Source organism: Pieris brassicae, chromosome 2, assembly GCF_905147105.1.
Source record: "Pieris brassicae chromosome 2, ilPieBrab1.1, whole genome shotgun sequence".
Classification (NCBI taxonomy): domain Eukaryota; kingdom Metazoa; phylum Arthropoda; class Insecta; order Lepidoptera; family Pieridae; genus Pieris; species Pieris brassicae.
The window spans coordinates 22461892-22485663 of NC_059666.1; the positions used below are offsets into that span (position 1 = coordinate 22461892).

Consider the following 23772-nt stretch of genomic DNA (forward strand, 5'->3'; position numbering starts at 1 on the left):
TGAGTGGTCGGATTTAGTACTGGTGTAAATAAATAAGGAGTGTAAGCATAGCCAGAGTCTCCATGTAATCTACTATGACCTTGTTCCCTATCAAAACATTGTTTAAACGTCTTTCATTAAAAATCCGTGAGTCATGGTTTAGGTTTTGTCTGACTTAAACTAGGATGGCGGCTAGAACAACGCTAGTATAGATAGTTATGCCGACGTTATACTAGGTTTAAGTTATTCCGGGTTTATTTGTAAACTTTTTTGCTTATTCTTGGTATAACATTTTATACCACGTTTATTTGTACCACTGTTAATGTATTAGCTGCTATGCTTTGCTTTGATTTGTCTTTTTACGTAATTTAATTTTGTGTGATTTCAGGACAGCACTATTGAACGTTATAATATCAATCTGGAAGATAATTTTCGATATATATATATATAAAGATTTAAAAGATTTTGTTAGAAAACCTGTATAAAATAAATTTAAATCTATAACTTTAGTACGAAACGGTAATTTTCACATACTGTTCATTTACCTTAACATATTGAGCGGTTTGATCTAACTGGAATGGTACCGAAGCACATTACAATCAGAAAAAACGAACAATAATATCCGCTTTCAATTTCGCCCGTGAAGCGATTTTACGCTCATTCAGGGCTTCAGATGAATGAATGAATCATTACTGAGTCAAAGTAAACCGACATAGAGTATCCGTAGTCTATGGGAGAAACCTGCGTCTAAATGGTCACGCCTGTACATTGTGGTACAATCAGCAAAATTCGTTTGTCACCGCAAATATAAATATAAAATAAATTTTGAATGATTGATTCTTCAAATTTACTCATGATGGATTTGTTATCATTTGCCGTATGGTTTAATAAATTCTACAGATCTTAGGCATTCAAGAATTTTTGAATTTCGAACAATGAAACACTGTATTGAAGTACTTGAAAACGTAAATTATATTGAATTTAATTTGTAAGGCACTGTAAAACGATACGAAATTCATCAGAGCACTGAATTTGATGTATATTGATATACATTCATCAGATGTATATTGATGTTACTGCTGGCCCCTTAAACTTAAACCTAAAGCTGGCTTAAAACACATTTGAGTAAGGTTACCTAATGTGAGCAAAGATTTGTTTCTACTTGCTTTCTTATTTATTTTTCTGAAGCAATTGCTGATAGTACTACGTTCATGACTGACGCTGATGACTGCGCAGAATTCGAATTCATTGTTTAAATTTTGGTAAAACCATGCCCTATTTGGATGTACGGAGTTTTCCGATCAAAGACCTCTTTGATCGTTTTGAAAATTTTACTTAACACTAGTTGATTGTATTCACAGGGAATAATATCCTATACACCTTGTCCAACCATAAGTTCTGTGACAAATGAAAATCAATACGCAGTCAACACATTCTCAAATAAATCTATGAATTAGAAAGTTATTGCATTCTTGAGTGAAAACCAGTAACGCTAACAAATAAATTAAGATTTATTTTAATCACTTACGTAGTGGCTGCCCAATTCGCTCAATAGAGAAGTCGGTAATCGTAACTAGATACAGAAATGGAAACTTGGTACGGAATCGGTAAAATCCAGGTTTTCTGTTAGCTGAGACACGTAAACCACAGTGGAAAATTGAAATATAGTCATTGAAAATGATTCCCTGACATGTAATACGATTTTACGCTCATGACTAATTCATTCATAATTTCCATTCAACTACTGAAAGTGCACGGAAAAACCTCTCTTACAAAATATTCCAACGTACATTATGACCTTAATTATGTCCGGGACTACGTTTTTAACAGTTTCCATTTAATAAATGGCCATGTCGTAATATAGTGGAAACTTTACTTTAGAACCACGTGATAAAGATAATTGCTGCTCTGTTATAAGATAATGTAAAGTTCTTAGATTTTTATGAACCAGTATTACTTAGGTGATTGCAGTGTTGGCCTAGTGGCTTTAGCCTGCGACTCTCATCCCTCAGGTTCGACCACCAGCTGTACACCAATATAGGGCATATACCGTATATTTATGTTATTACTTAGGTGATAGCTTTAGTTAATTATAACTGGTACTACTTTGACAGATGGGAAATTTAAACTAGTGATTTATTATGAAATTTTTAAATCTAAAAATACAAACAAATGTTATTTTATCAATTATTTTAAGGTTTATTTGAATTCTTATATATTTAGTTATTATTCATATACTAAGACTATATGGTCTGTTGATATATATCAACAGTATTATCATAATATGTGTAATTATCCTTAATAAATCATAGACCTTATTATTAGCCAACAACTGTTTAAGTTTATTTTCTTTTCAATCTCTATCAAACACTTTACTTCAAGGAATGTATGCATATGATTTTGAAATCGTGATGCCACGGTTATGGTAAATCCCAGTTTGCGATCACAACCTGACTTTCGTAATTATTGACGTCAATATGATATTAGGATTCACAGTAAAGTAAAAAGTTTCATATTTCCACTTAAGATATCATTTCCCGTCCTTGAACTTTGATTGCGTTGACATTTGATAGGAAGTTATTCCTTTCCTGAAATAATTTTCCTAATAACAAATTATACCATGGTTATTTCATACTCAGAGTCATTTATATAACCGTCTTTAATGAATTAATTTGTATAAGTAACGACTGGGAATTACTTTTTTGGTACCGATTGAATTTATAAAGATTAATAAAGTTTTAGTACGGGTAGTTGTGTATCACACATCGACCCCAAGGGACGAAACGAAATATAGAAAGAGTTTGACCGAATATTTTAATTTGAAAATTGTAATAGCGACTGGTAGCTTTGTAAAACTCGGGAATATTTTGGCTAATTAAAGGTTTTCAATACAGATCATGGTTCGATTACAGAGAGTTTAATATAAATAACAAATCATAGTATTGTAACCTAAAAAACAGTTTTTAAACGAAGAGCAAGTTACAGATTCCGTTTCGAATGACTAAAAACGAGCAAATAAAAATGACATAACCAATGTCATAATAATATTTTATAATACGTTCGCAGTGACCTTCGAGGCGTGACGTCAGACTACGTATGCGAAGTTGCGACGTAGCGCGACGCAACAACCACCTTTCATAGAATCGTGGCCTACGTCACTGTTATTACTTGTGTGGGATTTTACCAGATTTTACGAAAATTGATAACGTCATTTGATACTTAGAACCTGACGATAGAGCCTTAGGGTTTAAATCCTGGTTAAGTGGCACGAATTATCAATGACATTTTAATTTTTTAAGTACTGTTTAAAACCGTACTTTAATTGGAATGGTAACTCATAAACGAAGTCAATGAGTTAACAGCTAATGAAATACAGTATAGTGAAAAATTTCTAGTTATTATCATTACTTTTAATATTATATAATTATAAATTGTATTTAATTAAAGCATGTTTAAGTAACTATTGTGAAGTTTATGTTCTTAAAAGTTATCATTACATAAACTATATTCAAATTATAGGAAGCTGTTAAACGAAATTATAATTTGTTATAACTGACCTCGGATACAGTAATTATCAAGTTTATTTAAGCACTGGGCGACATCTATTAAGATTTGTTAGAATGACATGTTCCGCCATCTAGTGTTGGATAGATTCAACTACGTTACCCAACTACATTTCAATAAACAAATAAATATGTTTCGTTACATGCAATTTATATAACATTTTATAATAATAACTGTAAGAAGCACTAATTAAGTTGGAAACATTTAACATTTTTTTTCCAATTTAATTATATATGTACTTTGATTTTAAAGCGACATCTCACGGCCAATAGAAGCAACAATTTAACTATGTTATGCGCCATAGTTTTTTATGTTTTCTTTAAATTTGGTATGCATTTAGAAATGTAATACACTTGTATTTAATTATAAGTTTTCTAAAATTATGTTTTTGTTGATATTCCATTTGAAAAGAATTTGAAAAAAAAATTGTAATTGTAGTTCCTAAAACTAACTGCACTTTACGGCTGAACGGTTTCACGGGAGTTGATCAAGGACTAATAAAAACTTACCAGCAGGGTGTTTCACTGTAACCAATTATTCTACGGTGTGATGAACTCCGTTACTTACTTCAAATCTATGTTGTAGTATAGCAAATATACCGTGAAAATTGAAATTATGACCACCAGCATATTTAATAAAAATATACCTACTAACACAAAAAAGTATATATATATATATACCCAATAATTCGCAAAAATCCTAAAGTTAGATATCCATACTTCCCAAATACATTTAATCATGTATTGTTTTGAATGAATCGAAAATAGTCGATTCTTTACGTATTAGTTTTTTTTTCTTAATGAATTACTTCTGATATCTGTATCTATATTTCAGTGGATCAACCCAGTGGATAAGAACGCGGCATCCAAACAGGCTACTGGAGGCCCTTGGGGCCGTTGGTGGTATTTTAGGGCATGATTTATTTTTAATTATAAAATTTTACTAACATTCAAAAATATGCTAAGACCCGTAAAGGATGAAGAACTGAAGGAATGTCTCGTGCGTCGCTACTAGTTCTTTTATGTATGTTATTTTACACGTGGTACAAAAATCTCAATTTTGATGTAGCGTTGGTTTTAGCTTAGAGAATTTCATTTTTAACTGGCCTCTTTAGAATGGTAGGTGAACGAAATTATTACTAGATCCCACACAGACGAGTGCGTAGGATTAGGAATGGCAGTTTTTTCCAAAGTTTATCTGTATCTAACCAAATCTAAGTGAGAAAAGCTTGATCCAATTAGTATTATCTTTTGTACATGGCTTTTACACATTTAACTTCACTATCCCAATCGGGTAATTGCATTAAAACTTCCAAATCACCATCACGAGAACTGGAGGACGACAAAAATGAACACATTTTACTAATGAATATAAAGTTGGATGATCGTAATACCGATCCATAAGCCATAAACCTACAAATTTCTCCGATAGCTATCCGGAATTGATTTGGCCAATCTGGGCAACTGTCAAAATGGACATATAGGTTATTGGCATGTGTAAACACAAATTTTCATACAGAGGGCAATCTTCAATCTCTGATCGGTCCTCTGAAGGATTGGTTGAAAAAATAGTTTGGCAACTCAATCTATGATATGAATATTGGCATGCTTTTCTGGAGAAATGGATTGAATTGTCGATCTAAGTAGGCTAAAATTGGATTGAGATTGAATATTAGTTTTGGCCGTAAGAAAATACTTTTTAAACGGATTGAAGTTATATATTATTATTATAAAATTATAATTATTTACATAATTTTAAATTTTCCGAGCGTGCATGGTCACGGTGACTGAAGACAAAAGGTGTTGAATGTCAAAAGTATCACAGCTGAATGAAAGCTTGAATCCGTTCAAAAAGTGTTTTCTTGATCCAATTATATTTTTATATTGACAATTATTTCTCCTTTTGATCAAAATCATCTGTTTCTTGTATTTACACAACTTCATTTTGAAAGTATAGAAGGGTCAATGATACAAATTTTATTCTTCGTAAGTAGTGAAGATTTCAAAGTAATTGTTTTGAGTGGACTTTCGTATTTTGAGCAATTTTTCTAAAATTATTATACGGATACGGTACGGATTATGTAAGATTGCACCTACTGTGTTTATAAATATTGCATTTTTGAGGTACAATAGAAAAAACTTTAATTCAGTTTTAAGCAATTAGTATAACTAAAATAGTGCAGTACAATCCAAAACTGAGCGTTCTTTAAGGAAGCTTTTGCCGCGCACCAGTCACCGCACTTGCGGGCCTTCTATGTTATATATATAAATATAAACTAACAGGACGATTAAAACCACAAATGTGGCTTAGTTATATAGAAACTGCCCTGCGGAACAACTCTGCTCCTCAGCATAATGCTGAGCCAGGGCCAATTACAACCACAGCACACAAGCATTACACAATTAAACCTTTTTCTTTAAAAAAAATGTTACCTCTCTATTATTATTCTTTTTTATTTTTGATTATTGTTATTTTATGTGTTTCTGTGTGTGTGTTTTGTTGGCAAAATGAAATGAAAATTTTAATGGCGATACTTAGCGACTCCTCTTTGATCCCTCCAATAACGTATGCAGATATAATCTACTAGCTTAACAAGATTATATAAAACCAATCGATTTTACATCTATATTCATTAACATTATTATAGCATTAGAGGTTATTACACTTTTAACCTTGATAGTCATGCAACAGCATTTGTCTCATAATATTTTACGCAATGTGGATCCGATCATCGTGGAGCGTTGCGCATGATTGCTTTCCATGTATTTACCGTTACACGCCTCTGTAGCTCAGCACGCATGGTCTAGGTTCAAATCCACGTAAGAAGTTTTAGTTTGAGAAGAGAGCTGGGTTCTGGGTTATGGAGCGATTCTTTATTTTTATTTGTGTAAAAACATTTTCAAAATACTTAGCATGACTTGTGTTAGACGTTCTTTGATTTTAAGAATTTTTGTTTTTTTTTTAACTATTGGTGTACTAGCCAAGGTGTACATTTAGCTCTTTTTTTTTAATTTTGTAAGCGTTTCGATTGCCTAAATCGTAGATTTACGCCCTGAGAGTATAGCCTGATGCAGGCTCTCTCTTTAGCTCGTTTTTGCATAGCATGACAATTGATGGCATTCATTTAGCATTAATATCATTTAATTATTTAAGATAAACTTAATCTTAATAGGAAATAGGGTACATTATATTTTCAGATTATTTTAAGTATACCTTTGACCCAGGAATAAATAAATGCAATATGATGAATTACACATTGAGTGAGTTTGCTCATTTTTAAAGTCGGAAAAATCAATATGATAATGTTCACAAATAAAACATCTGGATTGACCCAATCTTGCACAAATTAGTTAATTTGTAGTTACAAAGCCATAATATTCCCACGATCTCGTTTTTTAAGACGCAATAATCATAGTACTTTACAAATACTTTGTGGAACAATTTACATAATCTGAATTTTCCGATATCGGTTGCAATTGTACATGAATTAGCTATTGTTCTGATAAATATGAGAATATCTAGAATGCCTACTGTAATAATGTAAAACATTACTTATTTATTCATGTTTACCATAATGCTTTACTACAGTACATGTTACAAGCTATCTTTTCTAAAATATATGTTATTTTAAACATGTATATTACAAAAAATGACTTCCAGTTTTAGATTTTTCTAGTGTTTTTTTTTTATTTGATCAGCCCGCTACCTTTATAACCGGTAGGTACTACCGTTGATACACAATACAACAATCTAAGTGATTATATTAATAAGGAGTTCAACACTATCTTTTCTCCAAAGAAAGTCTCTCATTCACGGTGTAAATCGTTTAGTGATTGGGCGACAGCGGGAATTTATAAAAGTAGACAATGGTTGTATGACCTTTACGCTGAAAAGTCATACAATCATAATAAATAATTTACTCTTTATGTTCGAAATTATTTCAGAATTCAGATTCAGTTTGTTACGCGGCTAAGTCCTTAAATATCAAAAACAAGATTGAAAATAGTACAATAAAACTAAAATGACTTCGAAGATAGTGAACTGGAATTGATACTGAAACTGGAGTCAAGGATCGCAATTAAGACATCGAACTATGTGTCGATAACACTATAATCAAATATAACGAAGAGATAGCGATTATTCTTGATAAGTACTTTTCTGACATTCCAATTTCGACTGCTAAGTCTCTTCAATCATCTCCCGCCCTCACTGAATCGCTACTCAAAGATAATGTAAACGAGTGCAATGTCAGTTTTACGTTCCGACCCATTGGTGCCGACGATAAAGAAAGGATATTTAGAACCATAGACATTAAGAATACTACCGATCTTTGGGGTATTTCTGTAAAAATAATTAGTAGATATGGGTGCACCACAGGGCGCAATTCTTGGCCGTTTCCTCTTTCTTGATTATATAAATGATCTTCCTTTCATGGTAGAGAAAAATGAGATAGTTCAGATATCAAACAGTTTTGTTTGTTGATGATACGTCCTGGATTTTTAAAATCAAACTACAAATAACAAATTTTGACGATGTGAACAAGGCTCTCTCTTCGATTGTCCACTGGCTTAGTATAAATATTGTAATCTTAATGCAAAAAAAAACCAAAATGCATTTAAGTTTGTGCAAAAAATGGTTATGAATACTAGACCAATTATAAATGATGAGGAATTGAATATAGACGATACAACTGTATTTCTTGGAATCACCATGGATTCAAAACTTCAGTGGCCCCCTCATATTAACGGATTGGCGGAGAAACTTAGTTCTGCAACTTACATGGTTAAAAAAGTTCGCTCACTAACTGAAGTCGATAAAGCTAGACTTGTTTATTTTAGTTACTTTCACAGCTTAATGACTTATGGCTTGATATTATGTTTATGCTGCTGATGTCGAAACTATTTTCATTTGTGCAACCTATAATTTAAAATGTAGGGAATCTCTGAGAGATAAATTCAAGGAAATTAATATACTTACCTTTCCCTTGCAAATATATTTATGAAAATATTATGTATGTATACAAAAATAGTGATAAGTTTATTAGAATAGAACATACACACAATGTTAATACTCGAAACAAACTCAGACTGCAGTTTCTCCGTACTATACTTTCTAAAGTTAGTAATTCTTTTTTGGTGAAAGAGATACTCTTCTTAAAATCAATTGAGTTTATCGCGTTAATACAGACAGGCCATCGCGGCTGACTCATAATTTTGTAAATATTGGATTACTTTTAAAAAGAATACATATACGATAAATTTAATTTAAATAATCAATTTACCCATGAATAACAATGTCATTATATTTATATCGCGCTATACGATTTCTATTAGACTAGAAATTCAATAAATTTAATTGTTTGTTGCCTGCTATAATTTAGTGGGTGTAGTTCATCCGTAATGAAATTGTAACTGATAGTATGATGATTGGAGCAATTATAAATTAGGTCCATTAAAATGTTTCTTAATATTGTTACGAAGACGGGTTGACTGCAATGTTTCTAGATTTTTCCACTACTTAGAGAACTTTTCGGTAGGCTGAAATATGATTTCTGACAGTTTCAGGTGAGGGTCAATCACATATTAATATAATATGTATTATTAGGAAGCTGAAGCTTTTTTTTCAGGCCGTTTCTGAACATGTGTAGTCGAGTGGTGATTTCAGGAGACCCGTTTTCAGGCGTTTTAGGCCTAGTTATACCCCTTTGATAAATTCCTCATTGATTTGATGATTGCCTTTAAGAAATCTACGGCATTTTCTATCCGATCCCCTTGCTCGTAACAATATGTATTATAATTTGTAAATGTTACTCACTCAACGAATAAAGCTGCCATATTATCGGGAGCAAATTTTCAGTATTCTATTTATCGTTTTTTAATTATTATTTTTATTATAACTATGTAAGTTAGGAATACTGTAAATAATCTATATGTATGTGTCATTATTATCCCAACCTAATGTTTTTCATAAAGGGCTTGATGTATTGGAGGGAAGTCAGTAAATATAAAATTTAATAGCTTTTATTTAAATTGTTATCGATTTTCTTAAGTATACATAAATATAAATTATATTTGGAATTTTTTTGTTGATCCGAAGTTTTGTATGATATCTGAAATTACTGTCATACGTTCATAACCATTTCCAAATCAATTCCATTTATTGTCCTACAAGAGAAGTATGTACCAATTTTTACCGTTTGCCGCCTATTTAATTAAACAAAACCTTTACCTATTTACCAATATGTAGTTTATTAGAACAGATGTTCAACAGCGTAATCTCATATGAAAATCTATTCCTGAACTCGATACTAAGAAGTTGTCTGGAAAATCTGGCATTTGATAATTCATAGTCGGGAAATGTTTGTGGGCGGCGTTCTAACCTTTTTATGTAAAAACTAAAAAATCAGCCTCGGTATAAAACCATAGTTGATACGTTTCCTTATAAAAATGGTTACCATGGTTACCATACATAGTTATTGTGCTTAAGTCACGATTTTTTATACACAAATAGTTTTCGTGTATTTGGGAAACATTTTGTCGCTATCGCGTAATATGTTTAAAAGGAGTATTGAGAATATCTTTTCCGTCGCATCCTGCATCATGAGGACACTCCATATGTATAATTATTTTTTGTTGTATATAATATATTTAAACTGTTGGATTACGAAATAAATAAATTTAAGATACATTTTTTGCAATGCAAATTGTCTTCTATTGGAGTGGTGACATTCTAGTATTTTAACTAACGTGTGACGTTAATAATAATGACTCAAGTGAAAGTCCAATCGCATTGTTCTCTGTTTTCTTACTCTCAATGAATTCTCTGCATAAATTATAATTCACATTCCAAACATCCAAGTTAGTCCTAATACCTCATATTAATTTATAGAATCCATTTGAAAATAGTATGTATGTATTTTAGAATTAATTTGGCCCTACATAAATTCTCTGGTTTATTTGAGGTTATAAAAAAGTATCTTTTATTATCATGCTCACGATGTCTTTAGTTAGACTGTATTTCTACAATTGTATGTAAATATTGAATAATACGTTAGCCTTGAAAACATATTATGCATTTTATTTGAGAACGTGACCACGTGGAGTTCACATGTGCACATAAAACCAGTATAAATAAATCTATAAAACTAAAAATATAACACACCGGTCATGAGTAATCTTAAAATAAATCAAGGCAACTAACCTCTTCCGTAACGCCGAACTTGTTGTTACAAATTGGTCAAGTCAACAGTTCACGGGCCACTATTCAATGTCTGCTTTCAAGCACGTCGTATACCTAGCGTTATCACAATAACACTAACATACACCACGAAATTTCACGTCTATCGCAATAGGTAAAAATAACCGCGAAATGCAGAGCCTCCCAAACCGGTATTATCTGTATTATAAACACATTGTGTTATATTGCGTAATACGAGCGACGATTGAAACTTTCGATTCATCTGAGCAACGGTGCTTGTTCGGTTTATTTTAGTCTGTCTATATTGTTTCTAGCACACCATAGCTCGCGCGAGCCTCTACTGAACGCTAAAACATGGTGTGTACTGTGATTGGACAGCCTTGATACTTTATTTAAGCCTTTATTGTTGCTAAAACTAATCGATAATTGACCTACTATCACTGTACATACTGTAACTATAACTGTATAATTATAACCTTTGTAGTTTAAAATTGTGTGTATTACTTTATACTTATCTTTATTAAGATTGTTTATAATATCTTGCAAATTATAAGACATTTGATTTAAAATTGTAATATTACGTTACTTTAACATCCTCATAAAATATGGTTAAACAACATGTGCGTGAGCCACACCCATTTGTCATTCGATGTTTAATTTCAAATTGTATTTTGCTTCCTGATTTGAATTCAATTAAAGCGTTTCATATTTCACAGCATCATTTATTTGTATTTTAAGGTTTGTATCAAAACTTGAAGATCGCAGTATTTGAAATCGTGCCAGTGATTGGTTGAATATAATTCATATTTAAAACTCAAACATCGGTACACACCTGTAAAAACCATCAATTTGCAATTTGAAACATGCATTAATGTAAATTTACCAAGCAATTAAATACTTATAGCAAACGGAATGTTATCAAACAATAATGTCATTTATGATTAAACATCATAAAAGTATCAAGTAATCTCGGTCGCATTATCATCTTTGAAGATAGAGCAGATACCCTACAAGGCTACATACAAGGTTGAAATCATGTAAAATAGCTAATGTATACGCACAGTTTTTGTGTGTTGTATTCACACTGTGTTGAGTCTAATTGACGTTGACATCAACAATTGGAATGTCAATTAAAGGCGACATATTTTATTCTGAGTGATCTAAGATTGCTATTTGGCGAGTTTAAAACAATTTCTGTAGTAATATATTAGCGAATGCTAAATTTATTTATGCACGAATGGAAATTTATGATACTAAATAATTGTTGCACAAATATTAAAAAATGTAAACAAAAAATACATTTGAAATTTATATACATATATTTTGTAAAACACTATCTTTTACAAAGGAAAAAACACCTTCGCCAAGTCGTTTTAGAAACAGAATTCTGATTTGATCTGAATTGATTCTTTGCTATTATTTTTTTTTCCTACATAATTATGTATTTACATTGTATATTCGAACCATGCGATTTTAACAAAGAGACTCATCGTGTGGTGTGCTGCGATATTCCTGGATTGTGAGGCAGTTCAATGTATCTGACTGTAACGATAGCGCTGCGTCTTCTTAAGTTCTAGTGTTTTGACACGTGTTCCTTACTATATTATAAGTCTGATCTTCGTAACATGTGATGTTTGAGAGCAAAAATAAAATAAAATAGAAGGTCCATTGTAAAATTACAACTTAAGGTTTCGTTGACCTGAACATGCTGCAGTCGAGACTAAATTTGCTTTATTTACTGATAAATTTTAAACGGTAGAAAACTGTTGATCAGTTACTACGAATATATGCCTGTCAGCTGTCATCTGTCACGACATTCCACTGGACATTTATATTTGACAACAGTTTGCGACATTTATATATGACATAAGTATTTGGTAAATTTGTGAGATAATTTTAAATGCAATATATAATTGTTTTATTATTTGTATAAGCGTGTTAAATTGTGTATATATTCTACGATAATAAACTAAATTTAACGTTTTTCTTAATTTACTGCTTTGTGTTTTTTTGTACCAGGAGGCTGACCTGATGTTAAGTGACACCGCCGCCAAAGAACACACACACTGGCAACACAAGAGCATGCATTGCTCTGCTCTTCATTTTAAATAAACATTGAGAGAATTTTCATGATGAATTAGACTAAACTATTTTTTATGTTATAAACATTTTTTTGAAGATTTAAAAAGAAAAGCAGGCAGTATCAAGCTATTTGGTTCTCACGCACCTAATATATTATAACAAAATAAGTAAAAAACGTACATGGACTTTGCCTTGAATCAACGTTCGAGTTATGATGCAATAAATCAGGTAATTCCAATATGATTTCACTACATTTGTTACTGTATAGCTAAATACTTCAATACACATTTATTCAGTAAAGGTTGATAACTTCTAACTTCCTTTAAAACATCAGTAAAAAGTATCTAAAAGATCCTTTCAAATATAATTATGCAATAAAAATGAAGCATTTGTATTGACCCATGAAAATTTTTACGCAAACTTTGTAGTAAACTTTCATATTCCAGAGTAAAACAGCTAGTTTTGGCCCCCCCCTAAGCCTCCATTTTGTTGGAGTGAAAAGAGCGTACTATCAAGAAATGTATTTCTCTCTACCCTGTTTCCTGGTTGGAGGTGCGGTACTGGATGGATTGTGTATAATTTTGTGCTAAAATGAAACCCAAAATTATTTATGAGCAATGAGCATTTCCAACGAAATTGTTTGATTGAAAAGTATTCAAGGCAATTCTAAAGGCAAGGGCGGCAAAAACATCACAGCTATCTAATCGTTGTTAATGTGCTACTGGCATTATGCGTGTAGTCTGTCGCCGCTCACAGAAACACATCACTGACCTAGTAATGCCTGAACAGGGTATCACTATGGTTACTGAGTACCTTGCTTTACAAAGTGATTCCAATTTCAATTATACATTATTTTACGATGCGAATTCAGTTTTGCCGCTGCGCAACGGATATTTAAAGAATACAAAAACTTCAGTATTGGTAACGCTGTATTTTGATGATAGCTTTCTTATGTTTTTTTATACAATAGCATCATTTTCAGTCTATTAACTAAGAAGCACCACAGGTACACCTATTCTTAAAAATCACTTAAATGAATATAGAAAACAAATCCTCGCGGCATCTTTACTTTAAGAAATTATTGATGTCACTACTTAAGAATAAGCTCAAGACCCAAGATAATTGGTTTATCAGTTTTACGCCTCATTCATTTAATGTTCATTTATCTTTTATATTTATTCTAAAAAATTATGCAAAATAATTTAATATTTTTAACGTTAGTCGATATAACACGACGAGACTTTACCCGCATTTCCTATAAAGCAACGACAAACCCACTTCTGTATTTTCTTGCTGCTTTCTGTGTTAGATAAGTTCCTGAACACACTTAAGGGTTTTAGTTTATTAAAACTAAATAAAAAAGCTGACGATTTCACATATTTTTCTTTAAAAACTTTGACATTTACAAGCCTATAATTATTAGCACGTCAGTACGCTTATCTTCATGCGCGTGACCTAACTGAACTGGGTCATCTAATATTGCTTTAGGGTTATCACCAGACTCTATTAAAAACTAGGACGCTGGTTATAAAAAAATAACTGCCCTTTTATACCGTTAAATTTCAAATAAAAAAACGCGCCAGTAATAGGCACGTTTCTTCGGCTTACGATGACATTAGTCAAAATACTATTTTGTGATCACAGGGCAAGATCAGCGAAGAACGCATTTTGTGGCTTCGGAGAAGCTAGAAGCGTCTGATATATTTAGAAGTGTTAGAGACCACATGTGGACCATAACACCAGACCTAACATGGTTTTTTAGTAAACAATGAGAGCGTGGGCTTCAGCTTGCGACTCTTAAACCTGAAGTCATATGTTTGCAGCAGGTCACCAATTCTTAGTCACCAACTTTCTGTGTGTGCCTGTTAGCAGACGCACGTGAGTCAAGTGGCATGCCACAGACATAAAATGTCGACGTTCTGTGTCAGCCACAGTAGTTGATCATCTACTTGGCTATGAGAATAAAAATAATCACGAAACCTGAGTCCCAGACCTGAAAGGTTACAGCGATACTGGTTTCTTTTATGTGCCACAAAACGTAATTACTGGTTTTAATTTATGATTAAATTTGGTAATAAAGACTGCTGCTGCTAATCTCCATAATCTAGTCTGAAACATAAACACTATATTTCTATTAAGTATGGCAAATGCTTGGAAACTGAGATTGGTGAAAATGTATATTATGTGTGAGCGAAATTTAATTTAATTTCTTTTATTCTATTTCAATTATTATTCCTAAATCTCTGAATTTATTGCACATAAAGTTTCTAATAATAAGAAGAAAATCTATAACATATAATAAACTCTATATAACGACACCGAATGGACTGTGCATTTAATGGCGTTATAGAGAGTTGTCGTTGAATGTAGAAAATAAAAATCAGAATTATTAAATTAATTTTTTCAGACTCGTAGTCATTACGTTCATAAAAAAAGAATCTTATTTGAAGGCTATTGCGTATATTTGGTTTTTGCATGACGTCTTTTGCTGCGCCAATAGTTTTGTTGTATTTTTTTATTTATTACAGTCATATATCTTGCGATATTGTGGCATATTAATGATAAACGAATTAAAAGTATTTTTCCAATAATTTAGCTGCTACCAACTCTTCTTTAATGCTCGGGGGAGGCTCAGGCTCATCCTTCTCATCTTCTTCATGTCATTGTTCTTCGTATTTAGGTTTCTTTAATTTTTTGGAAGATTTCCCCTCGCCCAGAGCTTGGAGATCTTTTTCTTTGTTTTTCCATTTTGTGGACATGATACAGCGACTAAATCCAAAGCATTTGCCAACAGCACTTATCTTCTCTTCCGTTTCTTTCCTCTTCTATTGCGCGTATAACTAAAGCTTTTTTATCAATACACAGTGATTTACTAGCCATGTTTACAGTTTCAAAGTTGGTGTGCAACTAAGAAAATGATAACGTATAGATAATCCATGAGTCCTATTAGTCATGATCAACAAATATAAGTGTTAGTAAGCAATTCCAATTTGTAAACAAAAGAACGAATGTATTAGAAAGTTCATATGCATGATGCCGACAGTCAAGTTTATTGCGGACTATGATAATAAAGCGACAAAAGAACGCACACAGCTGCGCAAGTTTTACTAAATTTAGCAACTTAAAAAGTACTTTATTACTTAATTGTTGCCGTTATTAAGAGTGTAATGCTATGTATACGTAGAGAGTATTATTGTATGGAAGACAGGTAAACCAACTAAAGCCAATATATGAAAAAAATATTGTGGTCACGGCAGGCGCCAATCGAGCAAAAAAGCGGCACTGCCGTACCATCTCGATGAAGTTGAGGCCATTTTTGGCCTCGTATAAGTACGTTTGGATAAAAATAGAAGCATCAATTTTAACTGTAGGAAGTGATGAGATTCATGGAACACCAAATAGACCCTCTGTCTTAAGCTAAGTAAGCTCCAAGCTAAACGTCTGACTGTCTAAACCGGCTAAACGTAAAACTGTCTTCTTCGAAGACAAATACTATTTTAGACAACACATGGCAGCCCTAGCTTTGGTAAATAATATTTAATCACTCAAACAGTTACAAGCATTTAAAATGCACAAGTGGCAAAGCATGTGCCCCAATTGTTAGACAAAATTTAATTTATATTATCATTTCGTCACGAAGGATTCGAAAGCGGGCGCGATGAAAGGAATTACGGGAATCGTAGAAATTAACTTGATACAAGGATAGGTTCCAGGGAATAAGGCTACATCTATGGTTCCAAGAAGCACCTTCGCTTTCAGCTTAGGCGTCACTCTGTCTGTGGTCTTTGTGAACTCCACGGCTATTAGTGAAAGTGAATTACCTTTTTATATCACGTACACCTTGATTAATGATTCGAGTTTCAATTTAAATATAACAGTCAATTCCATGAAAGCAGGTTGTTGACTTGAGGCTTGCCACCTGTTTGGTTTTTTACTGTTAAATGATGGATCTTCTACTATTGAGATTGGATTAGGTAATTATCCTTTGAATGGCCTATCTTACGTTTGTTTTTATAAATACACGTTACGTATGTCTGTTTATCATTTAACGTGACGTATAGGTATAATAGGAAGCGATTTATTTTAGTCCGTCACGCAAAAACTAAAGCAGATTTGGATTTTTATCTAAACTGTAAAACACAAAGGATTTATTTTAGGAAGCCTTTTATTTAAGATACATTTAAACTTTAACACATATATCTAAGGTTAAATCTCATTCTTTTTTGATCTGTGTTTTTTGGAAACAGATCCCGCCATTCCTGTCTGCACTGTACCATCTGCTTTTTCCTTATGTTGGTCTATCCAAAGTCTAATATAATTGAACATGTTTCATGTGAAATTTCGTAATTGGTATTGTTAATAATTGTAATTATAAATATTAACCTAATGTAATGGGATTTTTATCTTTTATAGCAAATTAGTATTTTGAACATTCTTAAGTTATACAAAATATTGCAACATTAAATAAATATTCTCAACAAATCTTGCATTCCTCTGATGCGTGAGCGAGTAAATTATACAAAACAGATAATAAGGACAATTTTCAAAATAACATTCCTGGATCGTAGGTTGTCATTTGTGGACAAATTACTAAGTAATTTGCCGCCGGCTCCCGATTTAAATCCTTTAAGACAGGGTAAGCCTTTCATTCCCAAGAAAAAAGTTCTGATGTTCTATATACTGCTAATTATCTGATGTGTAGGGAACGTTTGGAAGGTATAAAAATTATGAGTTTATAAGAGTTTAAAAAGAGCTTTTGCCGCCTTCGTGACATCCATACCGTGTTTCTTTCGATAGGTACCTGTCATAATATTTGCATTTACAAATTATTAAGAGATTTAAAAAAAACCATGATGAAAATACATATCAAATACTTGTATTTATTTAAGCTTTGGTAGGTGAATGATTAATAATATTTTCTTCATAAAGATTTTACTTATCTTCGCTTATTATGTTAATATATTATAACTGCTTTTGAACTTTTTTGATACTAATCGAGAAAATTCCCTTATAACGGATGACAAATTACATACATAAAGCGACATATATAATGATTATGTGTTAAGCATATGAGGCAAATAAGTTAAATGAGGTATAATTTGACGAAACGCTTGGGGGGATAATTTTGCATGTTATTATGCGCGAGCGCATTGGTTGATGGAAAGGGGCGGCGCTTTTAACTATGGCGTCGACAGTTGAAACTATATAGTGAAAGAAATATTCAGAGTATCGTCGTTTTTTTGTAACAACGAATGTATAATATTAATTAAAAATATATAACGTATAGCCTGAGAGGTTCTAGATCAATATGAATAAAATCCAAGTAGGTAATGGAGTAAATCAGAGCAGTGTTGGCCTAGTGGCTTCAGCGTGCGACTCTCATTCCTCGGGTCGTAGGTTCTATCCCCGGCTGTGTACCAATGGATTTTCTTTCTATGTGCGCATTTAAAATTCACTCGAACGGTGAAGGAAAACATCGTGAGGAAACCGATATACCTTAGACCCAAAAAGTCGACGGCGTATGTCAGGCACAGAAGGGTGATCACCTATATTCGATGTACAAATGATCATGAAACAGATACAGAAATCTGAGGCCCAGACCTAAAAAGGTTGTAGCGCCACAGATTTTTTTAATGGCGTAAATATATAAAATAATCGGATCAAACATATGTTTTGTATAGTCTTCGATTAGATATAGTATGTTGAGTTAGAGAAGATTACATATAGTATGTTGAAGTATCGCGTATTTTCGAAGGAAACAAGCAAATCTAATGGATTTTTAATGATCACCTAAAACGCAACACACACACCCACACATTGCACATACCCAAACACTCCTCATCAAACAAATTATTAGTACATTGCCTTAATTAGTTCATAATGTTCAATGTTTTCCGTTTTGGCTATATTTTTAGTTTAATTTTTTTAAATGTTATCAGTTTTTGAAGCTGTGTATTGTCACTCTATATAAATAATAATTTCGTGAGGCCTAAGATAATTTTTTTTTAATTGCACTAATTTAAATAAAGTATTCTTTGATTAATTGTTATTGGGCTTAAACTTTGCCTCGCAATCGTTGTTAATATTATTAATACAAAAATTGACTAACATTATATGAATAACAATAAACACCTTTATTTTAGAGATAAAGAAAGATATTGTAAATAAACTCGTCATAAATCACTCGGAAGCACTCTAGTGGTGAGTAGCGTGATCACTATAAAACATTTCGTGTCCCTGACGTTGTGTAATCTCTGTAGATTATAATCTTTGTAATAGTTTGTTTATTATACGATAGATGTCGCTGTTTTAAATACAACATTTCTGATAGTAATCCGTAAAAAAATAATTTTTAAGTATATCTTTTATTAAAACTTTATAAAACTAATATTTTTTTAGTATCTTTAACTATAAATATTAGCTATAGTAAAATATGTCATCATTGCCACCGATTTCTTTAAAACGTATTCTATAAACGGTTCCGATATTCTGAGAAATACGACTTGTTTTGATTTAGCATTGACAAATTTTTATAATTTATTATAATAAAGGGTACATTTAGCTCTATTGAGTCTCAGGTTACCTATAAACTGTACAATGCGACCAAATAATGGGAAAACCTTCTTTCTCGGATTCGTAAATAAAAGTTTATTAGTGCGTTTAAGCACCTATAGGTACAGGACTAACTTGTGCAGAAGTTGCAGGAGATATTATGTTGCCATTAAAGTTTTCTAGTTTTTCTGCTCTTCCTTTTTTAAGTTCATTGACCTAGATAATTCTCTATCGTTGTGCCTAGAGGTGGCAATTGATGGAGAAGCAGCTAAGCAGATGCTTAGCTATCTCCAAGGGACAGCAAAATTTTTCTGTACATTTATTTGTTACTATACTTTCGGTCCCTGTGAAATAAACGTTTTATCTATTTGTTTGTTAAGTGTGTTAATCGACTGAAGACTTATTTTCAACTACATACATATATTGTGGCGTAAATGAGATCATGTTTACAATGAGCTTAATTTTCCCGTTCTAGAAACTCCATCACCTAAAATTCTTCAAGCACTTAAAACTCGTAACAACTTTGTTCAACTTTAATGCAGTGAACAATAAACGGTATCGAAACTTATAACTCACAATATGTGTTCGGAGCGTGAACTTTTCAAGTTATTATTTTGCAATTTTGTGTTCTTACAATATTAATTTGTTCCAAAACTTCCTCCACCAATATTCAATATTAACAGTTATCGGTCACGAATGGAAAACATAAATCAATTCGAGAAATGTAGCCTTGAGCGCATCGGCCAAGGTGAAGGAAGTTTACCTGAGCCGGCCTAGGTACCGCTGGATTTACTGACTGGAGGAGGACCAGCTGAGTCTGAAATGTAGCAAATGCTACGCCATGTGACAGGGAGCGCTGGCAGTTTTTGGTTTGGAGGGCAAGACACCTCTGGCTCGATGACGATCATAATGTAATGGTTGCAGGTGCTTACAATCATTTCGAAAAATAAAACATTGAGAACTGGCAGTAAATGTAGAATTAGAAGCATTTCATACATATTTCTTTTTTGACGTTCATAAGTATACATTGTGTTACCTACATGAGTAAATTATTTTTAATTTTTTAAATTTTGATTAAGAAATTATATAGGAAAAACTCCTTTTAGAAGGTATGTCTATCTGCGGTATTGTAACTCCTGCACAAATGGCCCAATTCCGATGGGTGCAATTTTTTTGTTGACGAAATACCATTTTTGAAGATTATTAGATGATGATGATACCCCATCAGCTGTTTCCAATAGCTGCGGCATTACTTTGCACGTATTTTTGGTAGGAACTTCCGTGTATGCTGGTACCGATATACTCTGATGATGAAGCTCGGTGGTTATATTTAATTTTAGTGTGGATAGAGACAAACGACTATCACGCATTTATTTTGATAAAAGTTAGTTAAGAAAATATTAATTTGTTTTAAATGGATACCTACTTAATAATAGCTAAATAAACTTCCAAGGTTAAATAATTATTCGACGGGCCAATACTAAAATAATTGGGCCTCCTTTGAAATTCCTTTCATAATACATTCATGAACTAGTATTGAATTAGTTCGTAAACTGGTTGAGAGTCACACGAATGAACAACTACGCCAGTACTTTGGTGCATTAATTCCACTGCACTATGGCTGCATTTGAATAAAACTTAAAAATTTAGTTCATTATAAAATTACCATCTAATATAATTGAATTGATTGCGTAAATTGCTCTAATTTGAGCATTAAATAATGATTAATAATAATCATACTTTCCCGTCCCCTTTAGATACATTCCTAGATACACAGGAATCCTATCATTCCATTTGTCAGCAGAACGCGTTTTGGCCATCATGTTACGGATATCCAAGTTGAGCGTTCTGATAAACGGGCAAGGTCTGGATATCCATAGTTGCTTTAAAACATTAAAATCGATTTTCGTTTAGTTTTTATAATTTTATTGTTTTTTTTTATATCTTCGGGCCTTGCTTGGGCTTGCCGGGCTTGACCTAACCAGAAGCTGTTTATTTGTAAGTGACAAATATAAAAGATTCGTTTATTAGTGTAAAATATACATATATAGGGAGGGCAAACGAGCCTACGGGATGCCCATAAAGCGCAGTCATCGCAGCCTATGGGCATCCATTTTAGTGAACTCTTTCTTTAAACAATTGGAGGTATCTCTCAGGGATGACCCCCACCGTAATTGCACAGTTCGCTAGTTCGCAATAGAAAATGTCTTGTGAAGCGATGCTGCTGATGCAATTTTAATTGATACGGCTCGTACATTGAAACGAGGCGGGAGGGATCAACTCAAACAACTCTTCCGAACAATCTCCATAGTACACTTTGTAGCATAAAAATATATCGATTAAGACACCACACAGCGCCTATTTGAAAACTACTGTTGTTGATGAATGTTGATAAAGTTCTAAGAGAACACTTCTACACTATTTTTTGTTAACCTAAAGTATAAATCCGCTTAAATTTATTATTTTAGCCACAAGCAAGTTCGCGGTTCGTTACGTTATCCGCGTCTTTGTGCCACATAAGGGATCTATGAATTATTCAAAAGCTCTCAACAACCTTTTTTTTTGTGAAACTGGAAAAACAGTTCTCACATAAAAATAATATGTTTATTCAAATTCTTAGATAAGGCTTTAAAGTAACTTAGTTTTTTTATGTATCATCGAATCTCCGTGAGTATTGCAACGCGTTTGTTCAGTCGAAAACTGAGTTTTTTTTAACAAGAAACGAACTGTTGTGGTGTGTGGTAGAATGACCAGCGCTGTGGAACACGTCTGCTTCACAGCATAATGCTGAGCAGGGGCCATTTACTACCACAGGCGCATATTACACTACACACTTAAGATGTACCTTATTCCTTTTTTTAAGTTTTGTTTGTTATTTATCTTTTTTGATTATTATTATTATTTTGTCTGTTTCGTTATTAATAAATGTTAAATGTTGTTCGCATTTCAGGTTGACTTAGGGTCGAGAAAAAGCTGACGTTCATCTTATGTTAAGTGATTCCACCCATGGACACACTCCCAGAAGGCTCGTAAATGAAATTTGCAGGAAATTTGTTAGTACTTTAGGAATAGGTACGCGTGTCCTAAAGGACTCTAAGTCAATTTTGTTCGGTAATATTGCAATGAAAACTGGTTCCACATAGAGATGGTAGGTGGAAAATGCCTTTATAAAAACTCTCATTTGTGTCTACGGATGTCGAGGTGATACTCACTAGCATGACACAATTGATTTAAAATTGTGTTTTAAAGAAAGTTGTGACATTCTGGAGCGTAGCAGCCCGCAAAATCCTCTAAGGTAAATTATCGATGTTAGTTAATTTAACAGAAACACCACATTTTTAATTAAAAAAATATAAATTATACGGTTCTATCAAAAATGTCTGTATTCTCAAACTACTACAAATATCAGACTTATTAACTAATATACTTCAAAGGTAAACATTTGAACATGAAAATTATCATATTCTAAATAATATTCCAGGTCTCGAATGTTCCAAGCGATAATTACTAGCTTTGATAACATTCTGTGAATTTTCGTAGTAATTTGTGTCGTTGCTTGTAATTAAGGGTTTGTTATTAAAAACTAGTCTATAGTATGGTAGCACAATTCTACTAATTAATGCTTCGTGTCTAAGAATAATTTAATGGAAATAGACTATAAATCAAATAGAGATTTAGTTATTCTCAACTCTTTGGTCGTGTATGTTTTCCCCGATTAAGTCAAAAATCATTTATTAATATAGGTAACACAGTCTAAACACAAACACACAAACACACACAGTGTCGTGGGAAAAAAACGTGATCTTCGTACAGAACATTTCATGTTAATAAAATAAATATCCACCGCCAGTAGAAATAATTCCAATTCTTGCAAGGCCAACAACTCCCGATGTAAAGTTTATTACTTAGATATATACTAAATATATAGTATAACTGCGTATAGGAGATATCCTGTTTTGATGAAATAACGATATCTGATATTACTAAATCAATTTAGCATACAATAATAGTAATATTGGTTGGTATTGATAGTAAAATATTGTTCGGTCCAGTAAAAGATGTGAATTTCTCGATAAAAGCCCCCTGAGATTTCTCCATACCTAATATGAGATGTTTAGTCAGTTATCCCGAGATATATCCGATACTTGGGAACGATCCCTATCAATCCGCAAATAATAGGATAAGGTACTTTAAACGTATGTTAATTATACAATTGTGACAAAAATTATCAATGTTAAGTATAGATTGCAGGTAATTAATTTACCAATGCTGATTATATGGTGGAAGCAGCTGCCCCCTGAAGTATTTCCGAACCAAATCGACTTAGGGTCTTAAAAAAAACAGCGTACCAATTCTTATAAGGCCGCTTCCGCAATTGCCAGCCTTTGTTGAGTGTCC

At 32.5% G+C, this 23772-nt stretch overlaps 1 protein-coding gene across 1 annotated transcript in view; it reads right to left on the reverse strand.

Moving 5' to 3' along the window:
• Window positions 1–11032, reverse strand: part of LOC123720746 — a 43772-nt gene extending 32740 nt beyond the window's left edge. Inside the window, exon 1 of the mRNA XM_045677484.1 lies at window positions 10744–11032. The gene's annotated coding sequence lies outside the window, so the exon portion shown is untranslated. The remainder of the gene's footprint in view (window positions 1–10743) is intronic.
• Between the last annotated feature and the right edge of the window lie 12740 nt (window positions 11033–23772).